Below are 13,684 nucleotides of genomic sequence, written 5' to 3' on the forward strand. Positions count from 1 at the left end.
AAATAGAGGACAGTCCTCTGGCAGCCCTTCAAATAGAGGGTGACCATGTGTCTCCTAGGGACACACGGACACTCTATGAGATAGGCTTCAGTGGGCAATGTTCTTCGGCTTGGATTGTTAAGAGACTTTATGTGCAGCTGCCTATCACTGGACAATGTCTTCAAGAACTTTACTGAAGAAAACTATAAGTGAAATTCTGTCTATTTTGGAGACATCTTGTTGGTTTGAATACTTGACTTGGAATTAAGACCTACATAGGATTTCTCTACTTTCCCCAACTGGTTACAATGTCTGATACATTTTGTGCAGAATGCATTATAAAGGCAACAGCTTATTTATTTAGTTCTATCATTTTAGAATGCACATTGTTTTGCTCCAGGCTGTAATATGATCTAAGACCTATATATTGGGTTAGCCATGGATAATTAAGTAAATTATGTTTGTCCCTAAACGCATAGATGTTATAACTGTGTACTTACTTATGATGCTCTTTCAGATTTTCTCATCTTTGGTGATGTTAGCAGACAGCTTTTCCTAGAAATGCCTTCAGTGGATACTTTGAATATCCACAAATTTACCTTCCAAATTAGATAACTTTGTGTTTCAAAAGGGCCACTTCTCTCATTGCTCACTTCTATATTGAGTACCAGCTCACCCACAGGTTCCAAGAGAAATAACAACTGAGTGGAAACTACTTGATATGAAACTGAATGCCAGTTTTCAACAACAATAATGCCTATGAGCTGGTTTAACAAACTAGCTTTTATCATGGTCTAACTACTACCACCCCTGCCACCCCAAAGCCTGGGTTAGACCTGCCACCCCTCCTGCACCCACCTCTCTAGTTTAAAAGTCACAACAAGCTGCACCAGTGAAGGTAATTATGTAAATCTGTCTGGCATGTGCAGGGTGGTTAACAAGCCACCATGGTTTATTAACCACCCTGCAATCATGTGAACCAGCCTGATTTATACAGCATTGTTCAAACCTTCTCTTGCAGTCCTTTGAATGAGGTGTAGCTGCTATGCCAGCAAACTGCAACGTGTGTTTGATAGTAAGGTAATAAACTGTGGTGGTGCAGTCTTTAAGGCATAAAAACAGACTCCATGATTAATATACCAGATGGCAGAAATGGAGATTAGAGCTCATAAAGGGCAATGGCCTGTGGCTGATGACAGCCTTCAAACGGCTCAAGTCTTTTCAAGAAGAGCATTGGGAAAAGGCTTAGGATGTGGTACTAAAAACAGGGGTCTACATAATGTGTTTGTTTGTTAGTTAATTATATGTTCAATCCACCCAATGACAAATGTTCCCTGGGCAGATTACAAAAGCTAGAAGGGTAAAAAAAAAGTATGAAAGCTAAAAGAATAAGATCCAACAAATAGCACAGGGATGACGTATATAGTAACAGCCATAATATTTAAAAAGATGAAACTCTAAAATGCCTGGGAGAGAAGAAAGGACTTTGCCTGGTGCCAAAAAGATGACAATGTATGTGAGCCTCTTTGGGAGTGCCACAGCTGAGAAGGTCCTCTCCCTTTTTGCCAGCTTCCTTCAGTAGGGCCACCCAGAGGAGGACCACCAAAGAGGAGGAGGCATTTGTTTGAATCAGCGGTGGGGAACCTTTTTTTAGCCCAGTGGATGGATTCCATTTCTGAGAAGCTCTCAGGGACCATATTCCAGCAGTAGATGGGGACACAGGCAATAGTGGGTGGGGTGGAAAAACACACGCACAAACATATTTCATTGTTACCGATTTATAGTAGGAGGCATGTCTACCCACAAATAGCAGAACAAGCCTCTTCATGCCTACTCAAAACTCAGCAGCACTTTCAAATGGCATCCCAAGCCTCTACATGTCTACTCAGGAGTAAGCAGGGCAAGTCTCTTCTGGACAAGGCTCCAAAGGAAGCAGAACTGTATCATTCAACCCCACAAAGAAAAGCTCTTCTCTCTGTTCATCAGCAGATTGATTTCCCTGGCTGCAAAGCAGAGTGGGTGGGGCCAGAGAAACAAGGTTCCAGTGTGGATGAAGGGTGGGAATTAACTAGATTAATCATTTTGAATTAACTACATTTTGAATTAGCTACATTTAATTTCATTTATTTTTATTCTTTTTAATTTTTATTTAATTTTCATTTTTACATTTAATTTCATTTTTAATTAGCTACATTTCCAGTTTCCCTTTGATATATTTGGGCTTCCTAATTTCTACCTTCCACCTTGGCCCAATAAAAATAGAAAATAAGCCTTGATCAAAAGTTTATTAATTGGTTCTGGTTTATTAGTTTATTAGCTCATAATCAGCAAGCCTCATTGACATTGCTGGAAAAAATCCCAAACCATTTTTCCTCAAAGACATTTCAAGGAAGATCTTTAACAAGACTTCTGTCTTATTTCGATTAAATGTTTCACTTTAAGTTTTATATTTTCTATATTTCCACAAGAGAAAGGAAGAAGTATCTTGAAAGGGAGAGGAGGAAGAAAGCAGACTGGAAAAGGGCAAGGAAGGACTGCTTCTACAAAAGCATGTTAAGGGCGGGGGGGGGAGTTATTTCCCCTTCAGAGATTCTTTATTTCTTCTGGCTAGGATAATGGTGATTCCTTTGAGGGGGGCAGGGGGAGGCATCCAAAATAAATTCACTGCAATGTATGGAGTGGGCTCCAAAGCTATTGACCCCACTTACCTTCCACATATTGTAGGTATGCAGAATGCTCTATTCATCCTCTCTACTGCTTTGTCATCAGCCTAGTCCTCAAGACAAGTACTTAGCTTGCCTTGACATATAAATGAGATTTGGCTTATGGGTGCTTCCAGATGGCTTCCAGCTCTTATTATGCAGTCACACTGCCTCATTCACTGAATGTGGGAGGGGGGAGGTCACCATGACGTCCTCTTCCTCTTGTAACCCCCCTGAGTTTTCCCATCATTCTCCCCTTTTTTCTTTCCACAAAAAAAACCACTAAGGAGGAAAAGACAGAATAGCTGCACAATAGCTATTGGTTTGGTAGCCCGAGGTGCCCTCCATCTGGAAGCACCCTAAGCCTTTTAGCCAAACGAAATGTTATGGCAGGCATGACTCTGCTCCAGTGTTCCATCTGACTTTCTGACACACGCAAAGTATTCCATCTACATACTTTGTCTATAAAACTAGAAGCATAACAATTCAGTTCAAGAGCATGACGTTTCACTCTTTCCCAGCTCCAGGACTCTATAGCAACAGATGTCAATCATCAAGTGTGAATATGGTTTGCCCAGATAAGTAGAAATTGGAAGTATAAAATGTTTACTGGAAATAAGGTGTATCTGCTTAGAGCTTGTTTCTTGCCCTGCTTGTGCGACCATAGCACAGCTGTAGGCCTTGTATTGTGGCCCATCCAGGAGTAATGCAACTAGACCTCCCACTTCAATCCCCATTACTAATCATGTCTGGGTAACTGGGGTGAGAAAGCGATTTTAAATCTTCAGAGGCTCCCAAGAACATCACATCTCATCCTGGTATATTCTCCCCACCTCCACTGGCTCAATTCAGATGTCACATTTCCTAGTCTCCAAACCATGGTATGGGAATATGCTGAGATCTTACACAGTACGATCCCCTCTAATCTGCATTAAGTATGAACACTAATCAGGGTTGTTCTGAACCATGGTTTGAACATCCACTTCAAAACATGGTTTCAAACTATGGTTTAGAGCAGGGGCGTTGAACCACTTTCAGCCCAAGGGCCAAATGTCATTTCAGAGAAGTTCCCAGGGGGCACATCCCAGTGGTGGTTCGGGCCACCAGAGTGTGTCAGAAAGTCAGGCCTGACATCCAGTAACAAAGCCTTAGGAGAGGCATTTAAACCTTTTAGAAGTGATAAAACACTGCACAATAGCCAGGAAACCACCAAACAACTGGTGGTCAGGGAAAAGGGGGCAGGACCAGGGGAAAGGAGCAATGTCATTTGGGGAACCCTGGAGGGCTGGAGTGGGCCCCAGGCAGGCTGGATTTTCATTAATTTCATTTCTATACCACCCAATAGCCAAAGCTCTCTTTGGGACACAAAAATTAAAACCCCAAATACAACTTAATAAAACGTGATATAAAAGTGTTCACATACAAACACGTAAAACAATTTTAAACAGCCAAAACCAATTAACAATAAAATACCAGGACCCAATGAAAGAGCTGATATTAAAAGCCCCATCCTATGCCAGATTCTGGAAGCTGATCCTATGCCAGAATCTGGAAGCCAGATTCCGGCTGAACATCAGGAAAAACTTCCTGACTGTAAGAGCAATACGACAATGGAACCAATTACCTGGGGATGTGGTGGGCTCTCCCACACTGGAGGCCTTCAAGATGAGGCTGGACAGCCATTTGTCAGGGATGCTCTGACTTGGATTCCTGCATTGAGCAGGGGGTTGGACTCGATGGCCTTGTAGGCCCCTTCCAACCCTACTATTCTATGATTCTATTCTATGATTCTATGCCATCATCTGTCTGGGAGTAGAAGAAAGTCTTCACCTGGTGCCAAAAAGATGACAATGTTGTTGCCAGGTGGGCCTCATTGGGGAGAGCATTCCACAATGGGGAGTGGGGCTACCACTGGGAAGGCTCTCTTCTGTGTTACCACCCTCCGAACTTCTCTCAGAGGAGGCATGGAGGAGGGCCTCAGATGTTGAGTATAGTGTATGGGTAGGTTAACACTGGGAGGCACTCTGTCTAGATTTTGCCCCTGGGCCTGATGTTCTGCATTTTGGAGGCAGTCTTGATTAGTGCCAGCCATAGTTAGCTTTGATACAGAAATAGCAACAAACTGGGGTTATAAACAAACAGAAGGCAGGGGATCTTGTGCAAGAGGGGAGGAGGATGGATAAGGCAGGAGCATGCCACAACATGTTCTGTTCTTCAAACCATGATTTGGAGATTGGTGACATCTGAACCAGACCACAGTGAACCAAAAATCACTGTATTAGAATAATGTGAATATTGTTTTAAACACAGGAAAAGTGCATGATCTACTTAAGTGGTAAGTGTCCTTAGTTTCAAAAAAGAATGTTTAGTCAATGTACACTTTCGATTCTGCCAGGCCAAACCCTAACAGGCTATTTGTAATCTTCCTTTCAGAAGTAATTTTCCAATACGATTAACTATGTTGTAAAATTCTACTTGCATGGGCCATAGCTCAGCAGCAGAGCACCCGTTTTGCATGCAGTAGGTCCCAGGTTTGATTCCCAGCATCTCCAGGCAGAGCTGGAGAAACTCCTGCCTGAAACCCTGGAGAGGTACTGCCAGTTGGTGTCGACAATACTGGGCTAGATGGACCAAAGCTGTTACTCAGTAGAAGGCAGCTTCCGATGTTCCTGCATTCCTAAATTTCTTCTCTTATAGAATGGAGTATTTTATTGGTCCTTGCCATTACAAACAGTCTCCCACACTTCCAGCATAACATTTTGTCTTTTGTGATAGACATCCATATGAGTATGCCCGCCTAAGATAATCATGCAATCTACTATCCTGAAAATTACAAACGCAAGGAGAACATAATCCCTGGAGGGAGCTTGGTGCTTGAAAAACACATCTAAATTTATCAGAAACTAAAAGGTACTCCATCTAAAACCCTAGGAGCATAATAATTTAGTTCAAGAGTCTGAAGTTTCAATCGTCATCATCTCCAGTACTCTTACTGACAGTATCCTATTAACAAATGTAAATACTGTTTAGTCAGATAGGAAAACATTGGCAGTGTGAAATCTTGACTGAAAATGAGGCATATCTGAAAAGGAGGCTTGCTTGTGCAGTCATAGCAGAGTTGTAGACCTTGCATGGCTGTCCCTCCGTGAAAGAGAAAACATCCTTTTTCTTTTCAGATCCCTGACATGAGGAACCTAGTTCTGGTCCTTAAAGGACAATTGGGAGGGGACTTGCCTTCCTTATAGTTCTCCACTGAACAAGCATTTGCATGTAGGTGAGATTGATATCTGCTTTAGCCCTCTTCGCCTGGATACCCCCCAGATGTGTTGGATGACAACTTCCATTATCTCTATGGCTGCGGGTGGTGGGAGTTGTAATCCAACACTTCTGGAGGGCACCAGCATAGGAAAGCATTTCTCCTGTCTAGTCCTAAATGCCCCCCTGTTCAATTTGAGAATGGCTGTTTTTCAAGGAAATGTGCTTGTCTTCTCCCTTTCCCCTCCCATTTCCATTAGCCACGGCAAGCTTTGACAGCTCCTTTGACAGCTGTCAAAGCTAGCTGCGTCTAAGAGAAAATGAGCAAAAAAGGGGGGTGCACTTTTATATGAAAAAGGGGTGCTGCTGCCCTGGGGTGGGATGGACTAGAAGGGTGGCACCCCCAAGGGTTGGGGCAAGGCTTTACATCCTGGGGATTACTCAGCTAACTGGGTGATCCTGAGTACTTTAACAGATGGGGAAGTGCTCAAGATCACCCAGTTAGCCAACTGTCCCCTGAGATTTAAACTCTTGCCCCAGCTTTGGGGGATTCGCTCCTTCCAGCCCAACTCTCCCCTAGTTGGCAGCACCCCATTTTCATATAAAAGTGCGTGCCACCCCCTTATTCACTCCGAAACGCATAGCTGCTTCTAGTTTGGCAGTGGTTGCTGGGGACTTGGTCAAGTGGGAACTCTTAGCAGGGCACCCCAAGGTTCAGGGCAACCCTTTGAACCATGGGGATAACCCTGCTAAGGGGGGATCTACACCCCATTTCCCCACCTGTCAGCTGTCAAAAGATGCCAAACCAGCCTCTTTACAGTCTAGCCTTGCCTATTACCTTGTATGTTTGGCAGTTCAATTATAGAAGGGAGCAGTGAATGCAAGGCTCTGTTTCTGGATATGTTGCGCAACTGGGGGTTTATGAACCGGATGGATCTTCCTTCAGTACCAGATGTGGTATGGCCTGATGGAGCAGATGCTTCCAATTCCTGCCCAGGCCAGGCTTACTTACCCTCATTTTAGAAGGGAGGTCACAAGGCAGCTTCTACTTAGACAATCTGTGCTTCCAGACAAATCTTTTATTGTGAAATTGCCCTGCCTCATTCACAGGATTTTAAAAGGGGTCCAGTCTTAGTCATAATCCATTTGTAACTCTCCCATGTTTTCCCACCACTTCTTCTTTTCTTTCCAGAGAAAAATCTGCAAAGGAAAGAAAGACAGAATATCAGAATGGGTTTTGATCGCTAGAGCTAGAACTGCCTGAAATATACAGGGATACACCCCTTTTCAAATATGAACAAAGAAGAACAAACAAACCAGTTCATGATTTAAAAATAAGTCACTAGTTTATTTTTGTTAATGGAACCTGATCTTGATGAACTCCAGATTACACCTCCCATTTCTTTTAGTTCAGTTGCTAAGTATGTTAAGATCATAGAGCAACTTGTCAGGCGTCATTTCTTGTTTCTTTAAAACTGGGTAGAAACTGATATGTTGCGGGAGGTATGATTATAGAAACCCAGATGAAATCCAGAAGATAGAAAATGGAAAAACAGAAGAACTATGTCAAACATGACTAACAAAGACATGGATGCATATGCTTGGCTGGAAGCAGGAAGACATTTTGTTGAATAATTGTGGAAATAAATAGCCAATGCGACAAAATAGCAGAGTTATTTGGCAATCGTTTATCTATGCATAACACTGAAGACAGCACATATTTTTGCCTAAACTGATGGTGATATATTGCAGTGACAAAAGTAGGAAGTGTATGGAGATATATCCTAAAATAGATTTTTCAAAGGTCAACACTTCTCACTATATAGAGAAGTCATTACGTGTAGGCGATATGCACTGGAATCTGCTGAAGGACATGGGGTCGGGAATCTGGAGACACTTTGGTAGGCATATCTTCCTGCAGACTATACAGTTCATCAACGGACCACTCGAGTGGGAATGAAGTATGTAGTAGCGTATCAAAACAGAAATACCATCCCCCTCCCGCCATGCGCATATATCTGAACAAGTGGAACCTGCAATAAAATGTTGCAGTGTGCTGCGCTCTTGTTCAGGATACTCCATTCCATTCCCCCCTTCCTAGTTTTCCTCCACCCCCCCACCTCCCGCACACACCCCATTTCCAGTGGCTGGCCAGCAGGGATAAGGATCCCAGCAGTGCAGCCTTCTGCCCGCTGTGATAGGAAGTCTTAATGCAGGGGAGCACTCAAAAACTGAGACCCCCCTCTGCAGTCTGAATTGGTACTGCCCGTTCTGCCATCTCACACCCACCGCATCCTGCTCCTCTGTGTATACCCAGCATGAGATCATATCTGTGGTTGATTGCAAGTGGTTGCTAAGCAGCTACAAAGTGCTTAATCACCTTCTTTCGGTGGAACCTGCTTCAGTCAAAGAACAAAAAACAGAGCGGGATATTCGCCATTGCATCTGGATGACGACATGCCTAGTTGTGCCCTGTAGATTGGGGTGGGCAGACTTCAGGGTTGCATTACCTCCTTTGTGGGGATTGGGGGATGGTGGCAGGCCAGGAGGTGAGGCTCAGCAGTGGCAAGTACCAGTCCAGAAATGTTAGGGCAGAAGGGCAGCTATGAAGCCCTGGGAAGAGCATGTGTGTGATACTGGAGGAAGTAGAGAGCCACAGCGATCAAATATAATTTAAGTACGGATGATACCTGGAGCAATGAAGCATAATAGCTTAGTGGGCGATTTTGCTGGTACAGCAGGTTGCTGTAAATGAAAATAGATAATCTGACACTTGCAGTACATTTGGAGTTATTTGAGCCACCTTTGTTCATGCCTCATCATTCCCATTTGACGGAGAATGAGCAAAGCAGCATTTTTCACGCTGCCCTCCTGCACAACTGAAATGGTAGCAAGGAAGATCGTCGACCCTGTAATGTCAGTCTGCAGGCTTGCTTTCAGATCGTTAGCTGAGCATTTAGTTCTGCCCCGCTTTTCTTAATCCAGCAATACTTAATTTTTGAAATGATCATTTCTGGCAGGTAAATGACAAAATAAGAGCCTCTTATCTCCAAGGTTATTTTGGGTAATCCCAAAATCCATATTAGGGAATGGCTTTTATTAGGCCAACCTAACTGTCACAAAATAGTGTGCAAGCTTTCGAGTTCTCCAGAACACTTCAACTTGCAAGATGGTAAACGAAGCAAAAAAAAGAAAAGAGAAGTTGGTATGTGTGGAAAAACAGTGGCTGATGTTCAAGCCATGGAATCTTCATTTAATTTTAAGAAGGAATATGTTTGGTAACAGATACCTTTTTTACCCACAGGGCAAATTGCAGCCCTGTGGGACAATTTTCACTGGCAAATTGGCATAGGGGTGGAGAAAAAGGTTTCTCCACCCCCAGCAATACAGTCTCAACTAGGGGTTTCGCTGGAGTGAGATGGCTACTATTAAACTTTACACACACATGGAAAATCAGTGGGCGATCCAATCACAGAACTCCAAATGTCACATCCAGTTAGTTGCAACATGACAAACAGCAGTTTTTGAACAGCAATGAGTGGGAGAGAGATGAACATATCTAGCTGGAGTTATTGGAACTGGTTGGGGAGGGGTACAACAGAAACTGCACAAGTAGCTCCTTGGAGTTGGGCTTCCCAATTTCCCAAGCTGTGAAACGTTAGAGGGTTTAATTTCATTTGGATGAGAGAGCCCTGGAGATTCTTTGTAATACTGGTTTGGATTACTATCATGTGTTGTATGTGGGGCTGCCCTCAAAGATGATTCAGGGGCTTTCTTCACACGGAGCTTTTATCCTACGATTGATATGGCTCCTTCACAGAAGTTTGTGGGCTCTTTACATGATGCCATGATCATTCAAGGCGTCTCCTGCACCAAATGCCCTTTGTTCCATTTTTAAGTACATCGCAGATAATGAGCTATCAAATTACCCCGTTGTGTTCCATTTCAGTTTCCTCCGTGAAAAGAGTAAAAGCGGCAAGAAGTGGAGCGAGATCAAGGAAAGATAATGGAAGACTCAGATATGGGAAGAAGGAGGGGGAAAGGGGAGCGGAGAAAGGAAGCATGTAAAAAAGGAATTTGTTGTGATCCTGCATTTAAAACGGAAGCAGAAAGCCCTGTTTTAAATGCAGGATTTTAGGCTGGTGTAGAGATGCCCAGAAACTACAGAAACTGATTCAGAAACAAAATATAGCTGTTAGATTACTAAGTACAAAATCAGACATTACTTTAAATCCATGCCTAGCAGCTCTGCCTTTTGTTCATTTGTATATTCTAGAGTAGGTGGAAGGGGCTCAACCTGGATCTTAAAAGCCCGCCTATCCCTCACACTACAGTCCCAATCTGAATTGGGCCCCTGTGCCTTCTCTAGAGTAAAAAATCTAAAAAGGATGCAGCTGCTAGACACAGATAGAGGGCGCAATCTTATGGCTGCTAGTCAGCAGCTAGATGGCCATAGGATATGTGGGTTTCCGGGAAATGACCTCGGAGCCCGCGCTCCAAGGTCATTTCCCAGCGAACCAACCTTCCCCCCCTTCCATGCTGCCTCTCAGGCAGTGCGGAACAGCCTCACGCTTGGCACTCTGAAGAGGAGCACGGAGTGGCCAAAACAGGGCATTCCAGGGTGGGGAAGGTGGAAATGCTTGTATGACACATCCTATGTGTCGTCCGGCAGCCTCCTCCCTTGCTCCACCTTCCTGCGGCTAAACAGCTGAAATCGGCTGTCTAGCCGCAAATGCAGGGCAGGAGAAGCGCGGAGGGAACAATCCCCTCCGTGCTTCTCCTGCCCTGCACTGGATAGGCAGTTGCCTCCGAGTTTGGAGGCGGCCGCCTATCCCCATAGGTTTGCACCCTTAAAGTAATGTGTGCTTTGTCCCTAAGGGGAAGCGGGCATAGAGTATCTCCCCAGTTTTCACACAACTATATTGGCTCCCAGTCCATTTATGGGCTCAGTTCAAGTTTTAACTTTTAAACCTGGTTGAAAGTTTTACGTTTTAAACGGTTAAATGGCTTGGGACCAGAATATTTCAATGACCACTTTCTCCCACACAAACCTCCCTGGTTGCTAAGTTTATTTATTTAGTTGCTCACTACATTGTTACACTGGTCAAATAGCCAAAGATCTTTGGGAAGTTTACAAAATAGAGATTAAAACCATAAAACACAAGAACATAACAAAACATAATACAAAATCTAAAACAAATTGACACAGCCGCAGAATAAAACCAAAGTAAAACCAGCAGCAGAGGTCAACAGCACTGAAAGGAACTAAAAAGCACTAACAATTTGAAATAAAAACAAAAAGGAAGGGCTAAAAAGGAGATGTCTAAATATAAAATTAGGAAAGATTAGGAAAAGGATGTTCATGTAAGGCATAAAGTCTACTGAACAGGTTTTTAATCCTATCACTTTAAAAAGGGTGGCTGCAAGTTGCACACACCAATTCCTTCCTTCATCCATCTTCTCTTTCCTGAGTTCACACCCCACACCCATGGTGCCACCAGAAGCAAGTCACTTCAGTGTGCTGCATGGCAGGGGCATCGCTGGGTGCAGGGCCTGTAGTCAGGCCTGACGTTAGCACACAGCATGGTCGGGCAAAGCCAGGGGCCCCAGAGGCCCAACTGCAGCAGATGCCGGCCTCCCTTTCTTTTGTTTTTTGTTTTAATTAGTGAACAGAGAAGTGCAGGGAAAAGCGCCTGCAGCTGCTACCATCTTCGTTACCCCAGTGCCTCAGGTCCCCACCCCAGCATACACTACATCTGGGCACAGAGGCATTCTGGAAAGTTAAAGATGACTGTATCTGCCTTACCCAATGCTTCTCTTCCCAGCGCCAGGCAGAGGGAGTATTGTACTGGAATAGCGCCGCTGCTCCTGTCCCCACTACTGCTTATCCCTGCTGCTTGTCACTGCCACCCATTCCCATCCGTCCCTGCCACCACTTACCCTTCCACCCGCCTCTGGTAAGCTCACATGGGGAGAGCACGGGGCTGGCACTGAGGGCACCTTGCTCAACAGGGCTGTAGCCATGGGGATTGACAAAAATCAGGGATGCCCTTCTTGTATGCGTGGAAGAGCCTTCTGCTCACACAATAGCACCATTTTATCCCAAGTCTGTATGTTAGATGTGTGAATAAGAAAAGGGTAGTTAACTGGCATCCTTTGTGTTAACTGCAGCTAGAAGCTGAACAGAGTGTAATCAGACTGTTCTCCTCGAGGTGTAATATTGAGTTAATCATATCCACTTCAATTTTATTTTACTTTTGCTTCCTGGAGGGAAGCGGGAAACAATTTTATACAAGCATCCTGCCATTACATGATGACGGCTATTGACTCTATCTATCTATCTATCTATCTATCTATCTATCTATCTATCTATTTCATTTCTATACTGCCCAATAGGCAAAGCTCTCTGGGTGGTTCACAAAAATTAAAACCAAAGAAGCTCTCTGGGTGGTTCACAAAAATTAAAACCAAAGAGCACACAATAAAACAATATAAAATATATAAAACATTAAAACCACAGTATAACAATAGTACCAGAATAAAACCTAGCAGCAATGCAGGGATTTAAAATACAGATTGAAAACAGCAAAGCTAAAAGTCTAGAAAGCTAAAATGCTAAAATGCCTGGGAAAATAAAAAGGTCTTCACCTGGCGCCGGAAAGAATACAGTGTAGGTGCCAGGCGAACCTCACTAGGGAGCTCATTCCACAGCCGGGGTGCCACAACAGAGAAAGCCCTCCTCCTAGTAGCCACCTGCCTCACTTCCTTTGGCAGGGGCTCACAGAGAAGGGCCGCTGAGGATGATTTTAATGTCCGGGCAGGCACATATGGGAGGAGGCGATCCTTCAGATAACCTGGCCCCAAGCCGTTAAGGGCTTTGAATGTTAATACCAGCACTTTGAATCGGGCCCAGAAATGAACTGGCAGCCAGCGCAGCTGGAAAAGTACTGGAGTAATATGAGCTCATTGGCCAGTCCCTGTTAACAATCTTGCTGCCCTGTTTTGGACTAGCTGAAGTTTCCAGACCATTTTCAAAGGCAGCCCCACGTATAACATATTGCAGTAATCCAGACGAGAAGTTATCAGAACATGGATAACTGTAGCTAGGCTATCTCTGTCCAGATAAGGGCGTAGTTGGTATACCAGCCTAAGCTGATTTAATTAGGGTTGTGTATGTTTCTTTGTTTTCTGAATTTTGCTTTTTGCCATGGCCTAGGACTGACAGCTATCACACAAAATGGAAAGGCTTCCAGCAGCTTGTGAAGAAATGCCATGTATATTCCTGTTGTTAGTCTGTAAATACTCTGTGCAGCCTCTGAGAGGCTATCATGTATCTGTGTAGACCTGAGGCCTAGTGTTGTTACTGTGTTGAAGGCCTGTTTTAGTAGAAGCTGCTTGGTGACATTTGGAAGGGGGAGAGGCCAGATCTACACCTCATGTCATATCAGTGCAATTCCATCATGGCGATGCTACATCCCTCTTGCGCATTTATGCGTCATAGCACACACTATGACGTCTGTTGCAGTATTTTGGATAATATGGAAAAAAGGTGGGAAATAATGATAGAAAAGTGGTATGTGGAGAACCCCTCAAATGGAGGCCACTCATGTAGGTCTCTGTGAGCAGACTGGTGCCTGTAGGCACTGCATTGAGGACCCCATAATGCGTGTCTGACTATGGCTGGGCTGCCTGTGGCTGCAACCATCTTGCTCATGCTGTCATGACAAAAGGACCCTACCACTGATAGA

At 44.1% G+C, this 13,684-nt stretch overlaps 1 long non-coding RNA gene across 2 annotated transcripts in view; it reads right to left on the minus strand.

Moving 5' to 3' along the window:
• Window positions 1-6,983: 6,983 nt before the first annotated feature.
• Window positions 6,984-13,684, minus strand: part of LOC146359072 (uncharacterized) — a 29,477-nt gene continuing 22,776 nt past the window's right edge. Inside the window, exon 3 of one of the 2 annotated variants that reach the window (XR_014786533.1) lies at window positions 6,984-7,136. This is a non-coding gene — a long non-coding RNA (uncharacterized LOC146359072). The remainder of the gene's footprint in view (window positions 7,137-13,684) is intronic. The other variant, XR_014786534.1, reaches the window with a different exon arrangement.

The sequence above is a fragment of the Heloderma suspectum genome, chromosome 1, assembly GCF_057233095.1.
Source record: "Heloderma suspectum isolate Gila_16-S chromosome 1, 16-S_ref, whole genome shotgun sequence".
Taxonomy (NCBI): domain Eukaryota; kingdom Metazoa; phylum Chordata; class Lepidosauria; order Squamata; family Helodermatidae; genus Heloderma; species Heloderma suspectum.